The 11104-nt window shown below is 43.7% G+C and overlaps 1 pseudogene; it reads left to right on the top strand.

Moving 5' to 3' along the window:
* The first annotated feature begins 6899 nt into the window (after positions 1-6899).
* On the top strand, positions 6900-8213 carry LOC127771417 (F-box protein At5g49610-like; annotated as a pseudogene).
* Positions 8214-11104: the final 2891 nt, after the last annotated feature.

The raw sequence follows: 11104 nt of genomic DNA, 5'->3' as shown, positions 1-11104 counted from the left end.
ATGCGTTAGGAATATTTGAGAGGTTGTAGATCTTTAGCCAATTTTGTCAAGTCTCCTGAATGTGTAACACATCTGGTCACCGCCTTCGAGTGGTTTGGCGGGCACATCTCAGGCTGAAGTTGACTGGTAGGCTATATCTCAGGCTGAAGTTGACTGGTAGGCTACATCTCAGGCTGAAGTTGACTGGCAGGCTAACGGCCCAGCAATGTCTCCAATATTCCTCTCTCAAGGCGTCGGATGTTTCATTATGCTCGTTTGATGACTTGAATTATTCATTTCATCTCTCAAATATAATGGAAGGTCCGAAGAGCCTATGACAATATGATGGAAATCACATATTACAAAGGGAATAATGGAACTCGATGGAATAATGGAACTCGATGATACCGAGGAGACTGTAGTCGAGTTGGTTCGACTAGATCACCCGGCAACTTGGCTCCTGTAGGCTCTGACTTCGTAAGCTGTGGCGGTTGTCTTGGCTATGAGATTCGATGTCTTAGGTCCTCCCGGGCGGTCCCTTTTATATCGCGGGTCAGTTGATCTCTAAGTAGGACTCGGAGATATCGGACCCCTCACGATATAGTAACGACCCAGTCCTGTCCGAGTAGGTTCCCTTCCGTCTGTGGACTCCGTTTCTGCTTCGTGATAAATTTCCTTAATGCATACAGGAAACATCCGTATACGCGCAGGTATATCGTATCGGTATACAACGTATATCCAAGGATAGAGGGTATATCTTATCCGTAACCCTGACAATACCGATGTAGCACTTCACCCGGGAGTATTCCATGGTATCGATTTTCTCAGGTAATGTGTGTGTTCAGCTCCTCTTCAAGTTCATCCAAGGACACAAAGCAAATGTAGGCAAAGGGCAAATAGGATTTCCTAGTGAGAAACAGTATCTACGGAAAGCTTAGTTTAATCTTAATGTGATACTTCAGGCACTGGCAAGCCCGCTGCTCCCAAATGTTGCTCTACTGCATACCCGGACAGGGATGACTGTAGTATATTTGAGGGCTGTCACCACCTCTACACCCACCTCAAACCTACCGTGGGATACGAAGTAATCACCGGAAATTAATTACCCAGACACCGCGTCTACGCAATTAATAACTACTATAGTGTTTATAACTCACTAAAGTAATCACAGTATTTTAATGAACTATAGTGAACAATGATCCCGCATGCTAATTAGGTACTAATAAAGAATAGTTCTCATGAAGTAAATCTTAATTACTCAGAATGATAATTCTATTAAAGCAGAGTAATCAACAAGGTACAAAAAGTAAGAGGAGAATTACCGACAAATCCGGAATTCCTCCGATTTCTTCTGCCTTACTCTCTCCCTAATCTAGTATACAATAAAGTTCAATAGAGCCTCTTGTAATTCAGCTTATGCTTTGGTATGTGTGAGAATGAGGGAGGAGAGGGGTATTTATAGGTGGAAGTGCCTTGGGAGGATAGAGTTTCTTCCAAGCATCTAATGAGCATCTTCATCCTCCTAGTGCCAAGTGTCCCTTCTGATGACGGTTAGAGCGCCGGAAACGGTCACAACCGTCATTGGGAGATCGTTATCTACCGAACTAAACTTGGGCCTGGGCCAATGGGCTCTGTTAGAGTTCGGCCGAACGCTAGCCGGCTACGTTGGCCCCGGTTTTCGGCCTGGACACTCATTTTGGGGCCCTTAATCCATTGCCATGGTAGATGGGCCCATTTGAAGGTGTTTAATTGGGTTTTTGGGTCCAAAACTCTATAAGTTTGATATGAGTTTGATTCTCCTCCTTTTTCATGTCTATTTTCTCTCAACTTTGATAGTTTGTCACCTGCATCCAAATATACACAAACACTTGTGAAGAATGTTAGAAATATACCCTACCATTATGTTGGATGTTTTATGCTTTCCATTTTATGCAGGTATTGACGGCGTGAATTTGATACATAACAGCCGTCAACGACCACACGCTATGATAGGTCGATCCGCTCAACCACACAAATGAGTGGATCTATTGCCTCCTCAATACCTTGCAAGGAAATGCAAGAAATTCCCAATCTATGGCATAACAAGGAAATGCAAGAACAATTGATGCAAAAATTCCCAATCCCTCTCTCTAGTTTACCAGCGGCTGCACAAAACCTTGGAAAATAATAAGAGCAATTTCCGCTGTGTAATTTCAATAGAATAAATTTGGCATATCCTCCTATGAAGAATACGGGTACTAGATACCCAAACAGCCTACATATCCAACTAGAGATACATGCGTAACCCTGCAAATCAAAAGGATTACTTTGAATGGTCGCTTCAAAAAAATGGATAATTTTCAGTTAGCTCTCTATATATCGCAACCATGAACTCCAGTGTTAGGATTGGCAAGTGGATTATATGAGATTTAAAGGTTTATTAAAAATCAATTGGTTCCTTAATAACAAAGTAATCAAAACGAAGGATAAACTGGCTAAAAAAATTGGGGGTAGATAAACATTATTGTTTCTTTCCGTTATGCAGAAGAGACAATCCAACATCTTTTCTTTAGGTGTATTGTTCTTCGTTTTGTTTGGAGATATGTGTTCTTTGCTTTTAATGTCCCCCACCTTGTAATAACATAAATATTTTTGTTAATTTGTTTATAAGAGTACCTAAGTCCATGAAAAATATGATTGTAATTGGAGCTATTGATTTATGTTGGTCAATTTGGCGGTGCCGCAATGATTGTTTTCAATTGTAATTAATTGTCTAGCACGATGCAAGTTATCTTTACATCTTCCTAATAGCTCTCCTTTTGTTTACGATGCTACCGTAGAAAGAGCAGAGTACTATGTACAATGATTCTGTACTCCTGAAATTTGTAGCTAAGGTTCTCTTAGTGTAGTATATATGGGTGTCATTGTTTCGTTAAAATTGTTGGCTGAACTATGTGGTTTAACAGTAGTTAATAATAAGAGGGGGTTGGGGGGGGGGGGGCGAGGGGCTGTCCCATCAAATTATGTCTGTTTTTATTTATTGAACATGTGAAAATAAAGTGTGTTTTTGGCTATTATTTTGTGATGAGCAATTGGCTTTATGAGATGATTAGTTTTATATTTGATGATAATTGGCAAAGTGATGTCTTTGTGTTTGGATAGCCTGGTCTGACTGGGGTGCATGTACCGGTCAGGTTGGTTGGGTTGCGGTGAATAGTATTTCCGACGATGAACAAGTTTTGGCTTAATGGAGCTGGGCAGTATGCACCTATCAAACCGAAGTATTGGTGGCGGTCGGATTGGTCATCCTGATGGTCTGACTAGCTAACTTCTGTTTGGAGTCGGTTTCGAGTTGTTTATTTGGATACTCATGATTACTTCATGATATATATATATATATATATATATATATATATATATATATATATATATATATATATATATATATTGGATTTTTGCACGCGAGTTCACATGTATCCATAATCTACACCCTATATGTAGCTTGCACGAATCTTAGGGCAAGTATATTAGGTGCTAACAAAATGTAGCATGGATGATGTTTACGTTATACTATTTTTTACAAGTGTAAAATGCCTTGTTTATGTAATTTTTGTATTTGTATGCAAAACTTGTTTATGTAGTTTACCTTGTTTATACAAATTACCTTGTTTATGTAGTTTTTGATGGTAGGATATATATCATTTCGGAAGTATCATTTTTGCAAGATGATAATTTGGTGATATAGTAAATATATTGTTTTCTCGTTTTGACTAAATATCATGTTATAAAGAAAATAAGGGTTAGAGAAATACAATGCACTAGATATATAAATGTCATATATGATTATTATTGAAAAAAATTATTTGGTAAAAAATGCAACATACATGTTATACATATTGTGAACCAACCTAATCCTAATCTTTTCTACCTATAGTAAGCATTCATTTGGTTAAGGTTAGTTACATTTTGCAGCACGAATCTTGAAACACATCAACGGTGTAGATTGTAGGTACATGTGAACCCGAGTGTAAATCTGCATTTTCCTTTTATATACATATATATATATATATATGTATATATATATATATATATGTATATGTATATATATATATGTACATATATATATATAGCACAGTAGGAGTCTCCCCTTCTGTTTCACGTAAAAAAAATTACTTCATGTGACATAGATTACCCCGTCAATACCTACGTATATAATGGCATGGTTTAAATTTGACAAAATGCCAATGGCACCGAGCCGACATTACGAATAATAGTGATATTTTCTAATTAGGTAAAGTTGGAATGACATGAATTCAATTAGAAAAATGGTCTATATACGTCCTTGTTGTCCGGCTACCGTGTACGACCACAACCACAATGAAAGGCTCGGTCACTCAGACGATAAATGTCTCACTTTGTTAATAGAATATGATATGTGCTGCTGATGTCGTAACAGAGTCGGACATCAGTCGGACGCTGGGATCGTACGTATAGCAGCGTTCATTGAATTAACCCTGCACTCAAAGTTAGACAAACTGACAAAACATCTTATCTGGAGCAACGAGTCATATAGTAGTCAATTGTATTGCTTCCACTCCTCGAGCGCTCCGGTGAGCTCAGCGCCTCAGCCATTTCAAAATAGTCCCTTGATCATGCTTTGTTCAGTTAGGCTACAACTTTAACAGATTGGCTGGTGATCACGCAGGCATGTAAGAATTTGGAGAAAAACGTTTCTATGAGATGATAGACCCTCTCAAAACGCTTGTTCAGTTATAAAATCAATTGTTTCTAGATAGCAACTATTTAACATGTCATGCTCTGAGAAGGATCTTAAAGCTTATCTCATAGTATTATTTTCTACTAGAATTTTCAAAACTAAGCACAAAGTATGCAGGGGTGGAAATTGAATTGCACGTTAATTTCTATAACAATTTGTTTGTTACTATGCCCTAAGATGGAGAACCCCTGACCCTGCAGTGTTCTCGTTCTAGTCTAATGTTTTCGTCCTACTGAAGAGATTTAGACCTATTATTACGAGTAAGAGATCTAGACTGAGTTCTTTCTAGCAACTCTAAATGGTAGATTCATTGTGTTTATGTAATACCCTGAGTTTCGAATTAGTGTATTTCGGGAAATATTAGAACAAACACGCAAAATTTTATTTAACCCATTGTTCGAATAGGTGATCAGAAGCCCTGGATGCATAGAGCTTGTCGAGTAGTGCGAGTAGACTATAAGTTTATGGCAATCGGAGTCCAAATTATCTCTTGGTGATCGAATTAATGGAGCGTTCGATCTTCGTTGGAGCTCCTCTATTTTTTAACTGAAAGAGAAAAAAAAAGAGGAAGAGATCGATAAATTTCCAGCCACTGCAAGCCATAGCCGCCATGACCCCAATCGATGCTGCGCACCGTCGACGCTGCTGCCGTCGCTGCTGCCACGCAGCCGCAGGACGCGGGCTGCGGCCCCTTCCTGTCGGCCTGCTCCTACTCCTGGTGGTGGCTGATTGTAGAGCAGCAGGTTTGATTTTTGTTTCCTTGATCGGATTTTTGCTGCTGTGTGTTGGATTCCAATTTCTCCTACTGTTGTGTGTGCTGACCAGCTGCTCCCATGGGATTGCTGCTGCAGCCAACGACCGGATGGCAGGAAGAGCAGAGAGGGAACAGAAAGGACACAAGCCAAGGAATTGGGAGGAAGAGGTGGAGGAAAAAAATAAAAGGAAGAGAGGCAAAGTTGTGGATTTTCTAGGATTTCCTAAATTGATCTCAAATTTGATTTTCTCCTCTGCAAGGCTAACTCCTCTTAGTCCTACAAAATTCAATTTTCACGTGGGAATCGAATAAACTACCGATTAAATCGATTAAAGGAATAAGTTCATCTGATGTCCTTAACTTGTCAGCGAATCCGATTTTCGTCCTTCAATCAGAAAACCAGATACAACGGGTCTCTCAACTGTCAAAACCGATGCAATATGGGTCCCATGGCGGTTTGGACGGCGGTTTTCCTGACGTGGCGCCTACATGGCTATTTTGACTCAGTTTTCACATGACAAGGCAATGACGTGGCGTTTACGTGTCAAATTGATTTGGAAAATATTAAAAATAGTGGGACGCACGTGGGCCCCACATGTCATTCTTACCCGCCTCTTCTTCCTCCTCTCTCCCTAAATCCCCTGTGATAATGAAGTTGTCGCAGACCTACCTCCAATATTGGCCCAGTGAGTTCGTTGGGGACGGTGCCGGTGATGGCGACGTTGGGGAGGGACAGTGACATGACACTGCCGGTGTCGCTGCCATCGCAGGACACGTACATCCAGCGGCAGTGCGGCATCACGTCCATCCACGACGAGAGCGCTGCGGGGTCACCCCATGCACGCTTGACATGGAGCAGGAGCTACTTCTCGTCGACGTCGCCCTGCCTACCGTCGCTGCTCTGCCCGCCCCTCTGTTCCGCCAGCGGCTTGCCGCCACCGCCGCCCTACCGCTCCGCCCACCCCTCCGCCCCGCCGCCGCTCTGCTGTCATGCTCCTGCCACCGCTCCATAGCGAGGATGAGGGAGAGCCGAAAGGAAGAAGAGGGAGAACCGAGAGGGACTTGTGGGGCCCATGTGCGTCCCACCATTTTTTATTAATTTATGTGTGAAACTGACATGCTCGAAGTTTATTATTTTCTTGGATCGAATTACCATGTAAGCGCCACGTTATTGCCACATCAGATGAAGACAAGTCAGATTAGCCATGTAGGGACCTCATCTGTACTGGTTTTGACATTTGAGGGACCCGTTGTATCTGGTTTTCTGGTCGAAGCACGAAAATCGGATTCGTTGATAAGTTAAGGGAACTCAGATGAACTTATTCTTTTTTAAAATCCTGTAAATGGGCTCTTGTTATGGCAGATGCTAAGCCCAAGGGCAAAGGCAGGCCCAGTGAAAATCCTGCCGGCAATAGGAAAAAAAAAAAGATACACAGGTCCGCCGCCGACACCGCTCCCTCCGCCGCCGCGAAAACTCCCTGCGGCGTCCGTCCGGCGATTCGGAGACCATGGTGAAGGCTGCGAGAACTGGGCTGCCGCCGCGCCGTCGCGGCCTCCCGGAGGAGATCGTCGTCTGGGAGATCCTGGTACGGCTTCCCCCCAAACCCCTCCTCCGCTGCCGCCAGGTGTGCCGCGCATGGCGCCGTCTCACCTCCACCGGCGACTTCCTCCTCACCCACCACCGCCACCAGCCCTCCCTCCCCCTCGTCGACAGATACAAGTGCAACGAGGAGTTCCTCCTAGGCATCGTTTCGCTCGACCGCCGCGCCGCTGCAGCCCGGCTCCAGCCCGTCGCCCAGCTCGATGACACCTGCTACATGATGAGCGCTGATGCCTCCTGCGATGGCCTCCTCTTGCTCTCCATCGGTGGAATCTGGTGGTTCATCTGCAACCCAATCACGCGTCAATTCGGTGCGCTCCACCTGCTTTGTGGCTTCATGGTCATGGGGTTCTACAAGCATCCCCCTACTGGGGACTACCGCCTGCTACTATACCGAAATCAGGAGCTGATGAGTGAACATCTGATTCCTGGCGATAGGAATACCTGCTATGTATACACATTGGGCTCCAGCGACGTCCCGAGGTGTATCGGGTGGCCGGAGACGTCGGCGAGCGGCGCAACTGTTGTGCTCCATGGTAGCCTGCATTGGTACCAGAGGTCCCAGGATATGATTTTGGTGTTTGACACCACAGCCGAGTCGTTCTGATGGATGCGCGCTCCATCTGACAGGATGAAGTGCTCATTGGATAGCGGGAATCTGTTTGACATGGATGGTAAGCTCGGCATGTACTGCTCTAATGATGGATGCACAACTGTAGATATCTGGGTACTGCAGGATTATAAGAGAGAGATCTGGTCTCTCAAGTACCAGGTGGAATTGCCTGTTCCAGAGATCAGGGGGATGCTTGGTGGGGCTTATCATTGGAGTGCGATGGTCTTATCCCAGGAGGGGGATGTGCTTGTGCTGGTTAGCTGTGATCGATGGCTATTTTACATTGACACTGAGGGCAACTTGTTGGCGAGTTTCCAACATTATGGTGATGGCCTCTTTACTACTGGACTGAAGCTGAAACCAAGCCTTGTTCAACATGCATTCTTTCCATTGCTGGATAGTTATGCCGTGAATGCTTCGCCTTTCATCTGATGTCTGTTCAATGAGGTGGTGCTTCTTTTTAACATTCTGAATTAGATGAAATCCGAACGCACAAGCTTTTTGGTTAAGGTATGCATTATTTATGCAAACTTCTTAATGCAAGCTAAGTGTTATTTCGCTGCATGAATTTTTGTTGTATCTCAGTTTCTATAATGCAAACTCTATTACATCTTGATGAAATTGCCATTTCAGGACATGTTGATAGTCTTCTTTTAATGATCTGATAAATACTTTGATTGATTAGCGATGAATAATACAGCTCATATAGTTTCATCGACATAATTCTGGAAGCCATCTGGAACTGTAATATTGTGTACATAGTATTATCTGGTCATGCTGTTTACTCGGTCAGAAAGTGCTCTAATGCTCTACAGAACACTCTGTAAAATAGTTGCAGACTTGCAGTAGAGAGGGCTGTTCAGTTAAATGAACAGTTCCTATTATATTCTAACAGAGTCATTACATTATGCAAGGAATAAGTATCAAAATCGCTGTTGCAACCAATAGCATGTTTTTCTTCTTCCAGGAAGTTATAATGTTTCACCGTTTTTACACCAATTTTGGAGACAGTGGTTGATATCTTGAGAAAAATAAACTGTTCAAATTGTGCAACAAGAGAATTCAGTACACTTTATGACGATCAATTAATTTGATAAAATGAAACTGGGTTTAGCAAAACTAAATACACTTCATACCTATTTCTGTGAGGTACTGAGTGTCACGAGCAAGGATTATGTGAAGAAGAATCGGGATGAATGGGGATAGATTGGATTATAGTAGATGAAATAACAAGAAACGGTCCTGAACCTAAACGGCGCGACGCTCTCCGTCGCACTGAGAAGGTAGGCCGATGGGCACTAAGATAAATCTTGATCTAATGCCTAATTGACCTGGGATAGGATTCCTCCTTATATAAATGGAGGACTCCTTAATCTAATCCTAACTAACCTTATCTAATCCTAAAAAACCCTAATCCTATCCAATGGACCTAGGACGTCCGGCCCAAAGCCCATGACATTACTCCCCCCTTTTTAAGCAGCTCGTCCTCGAGCTGCAGCACACCCTGCTAGACTCAAATGAAATACCATAACCAAAACGAAGACTCGCAAGCCTTTTACATCTCGGCTTGTTATAGAAAACAAAAGAACTAATACTGTTATAGACAGCCCTACTCACTTGCCCAGCCCAACAACAAAGAAGGCTGTTTACTCGGATAGCCCAAAACATGAGGAAGAACCATCTGTGCTTCATGGGCCAACGTGGAAACCACCCATACCAGACTAGGCAGCCCAACTGGAAGAGAACAAAAACCCTACCCTCTTTTCCTTCACGAGGCCACGCCACCAGGAGCGATGAAGCCGTGATCGAGCCGTGAGCTTCGCAAACCAGCGCGCAGACCCGGCGTGATCTGCGCCATAGCGACGCACGAGTGCCACGCCCACCCGTCGCGCTCGCGACTCGAGCCGCACGCACGCCGCCTGGCTTTTGCTCCAACCGTCGCCAGAATTTGCGCCACCAACTGCGGAAACCGCATCACATCGCCTGGAAATCGCGCCTGAGAACCGGACACCCAAGTCGTGTTGTGTCGCCGTCGTCTTCGCCACCGTTGAGGGCGCCAATGGCGACGGCGCCATCGCCAGTCCCAGCGGCAAGGTTGAGGTTGCGCTGCCACTCTCGGACTTGGCGCCGCCGGAAGAGGAAACATGAGCGCCTCACCACGAGTCACGCCGCCCCCGCGTGGTTGCAGCGTCACCGCCGAGTGTTGCTACCATCTGTGTTGCTTGAAGACATGCCCTCGCGGACGCAAGGCCACCGCATGCCGGTATAATGGTTCGGCCTCCTCAAGGAAAGCCGTCGGCTAGGTTGATTGAGCCGCCAAGGCCCGGAGTTGCGCCGCCAAGTTCACCATCTTCTTCGAGATCTCGGCGAGACCTTCGCTAATGCTGGGAACCGCAGCGATCTCGGCACCCATGGGCACGGAACCGAGGCTCTGATACCAAGTTGTCACGAGCAAGGATTATGTGAAGAAGAATCGGGATGAATGGGGATAGATTGGATTATAGTAGATGAAATAACAAGGAACGGTCCTGAACCTAAACGGCGCGACGCTCTCCGTCGCACTAAGAAGGCAGGCCGATGGGCACTAAGATAATTCTTGATCTAATGCCTAATTGACCTTGGATAGGATCCCTCCTTATATAAATGGGGGACTCCTTAATCTAATCCTAACAAACCTTATCTAATCCTAAAAAACCCTAATCCTATCCAATGGACCTAGGACGTCCGGCCCAAATCCCATGACATGAGGTACACAGTTTATTTTGAAGAAAGCCAAATTAGTTATATAGGACATTATGTTAAAACCTTATTATATTGGAATTTACATATATCATTGTATATAACATACAGAATGGTTTATCCGATGCTCACATTCATTCAGTACATAATCTCACATTAATTTCTCTTTTACATTCTTGAGCACCAATGGTGCGGTCACAACACTATATTCTAGAATTGCACTGAACATGCATTTTGTGTACTGAGACAATAGATATACAAATGGTACAGTTATTTCACTTGACAAATATATATATTATTTCAGGAAAAATGGTGGAAGAAAAGGTTCAAACCGTTGAGATTTTAGTAAATAGTTAATCTCACACCACTAATGCACTGTCTCGAGAGAGGTTCTGATGTAAATTCCAATAAGAAGTCATTGGCAGCGTGGGACAAGGTTTGAAACCTAAGACAAAAGAGGGTCTAGGGTTATCAATCTTACAATTCAGAACCAAGCTCTCCTTCTGAAGTATCTGGACAAGTTCTATAATCGAAAGAATTTGCCTTGGGTCAATCTTATTTGGCCTCTTATTATCGACAAGGGGTCTTTTGGTGGAAGGATGTTTGTAATTTGATGGATTTTTTTAGAGGCATTGCCAGATGTTTAAGGAGATGGAGTTTCAT

Source organism: Oryza glaberrima, chromosome 4 (assembly GCF_000147395.1).
Source record: "Oryza glaberrima chromosome 4, OglaRS2, whole genome shotgun sequence".
NCBI classification, from domain to species: Eukaryota; Viridiplantae; Streptophyta; class Magnoliopsida; order Poales; family Poaceae; genus Oryza; species Oryza glaberrima.
This window is presented reverse-complemented; position numbering and strand designations above follow the sequence as displayed.